A 576-nucleotide genomic window follows, 5' to 3' on the forward strand; every position below is an offset into this window, starting at 1 on the left:
GAGACCCCGAGGGGCTTTTCGGGATGGAGGGAGGGATGCAGGTAGGAGTTACTAAGCTCTTCCTGCTCAGGACCCTGTTGCCCAATGCGGCACGCGGATCGGGATGCAGGAGCCCTCCCCATCCCATGCCCAGGTTGCCTAACCTGACTCAGTTTCTTGAGTTGCCTGTCCTGGGATACCCCAGGTGCAGGCAGGGGAAGGAAACACATCCGGCAACACGGGGATACGGGGAGCATCGTCTCATTAGGAGCAGAGATGGCTCACGGTTGTCAGTGAGTCCCGGCACCCTCTGCCCCTCTTGATCGGGATCATCTGCACTGGAAGGTTTTACTACGCTCTGGGATGTCTTTTCCTGTGGAAGGCAGGGGAGAGAGCCATTACATTGATTTGTGTCTCACTAGTGGCTTTGAATGAGCCAGACTCTGTCTCACAGCCCACAGGAAGTGGTCTTTGCTTCCTTCGATTTCACCTTGGTCTGTGCTGGCGAAGGGCGAACGGTGTCCGGTGTCTGCAGCCAGTGACCGTGCGGCTGCGGCCAGCCCGGGCCACCCCCTCCCCGCACCCTCTGCAGCCCAC

This window comes from Eurypyga helias, unplaced genomic scaffold, assembly GCF_000690775.1.
Source record: "Eurypyga helias isolate BGI_N326 unplaced genomic scaffold, ASM69077v1 scaffold34092, whole genome shotgun sequence".
Lineage (NCBI taxonomy): Eukaryota > Metazoa > Chordata > Aves > Eurypygiformes > Eurypygidae > Eurypyga > Eurypyga helias.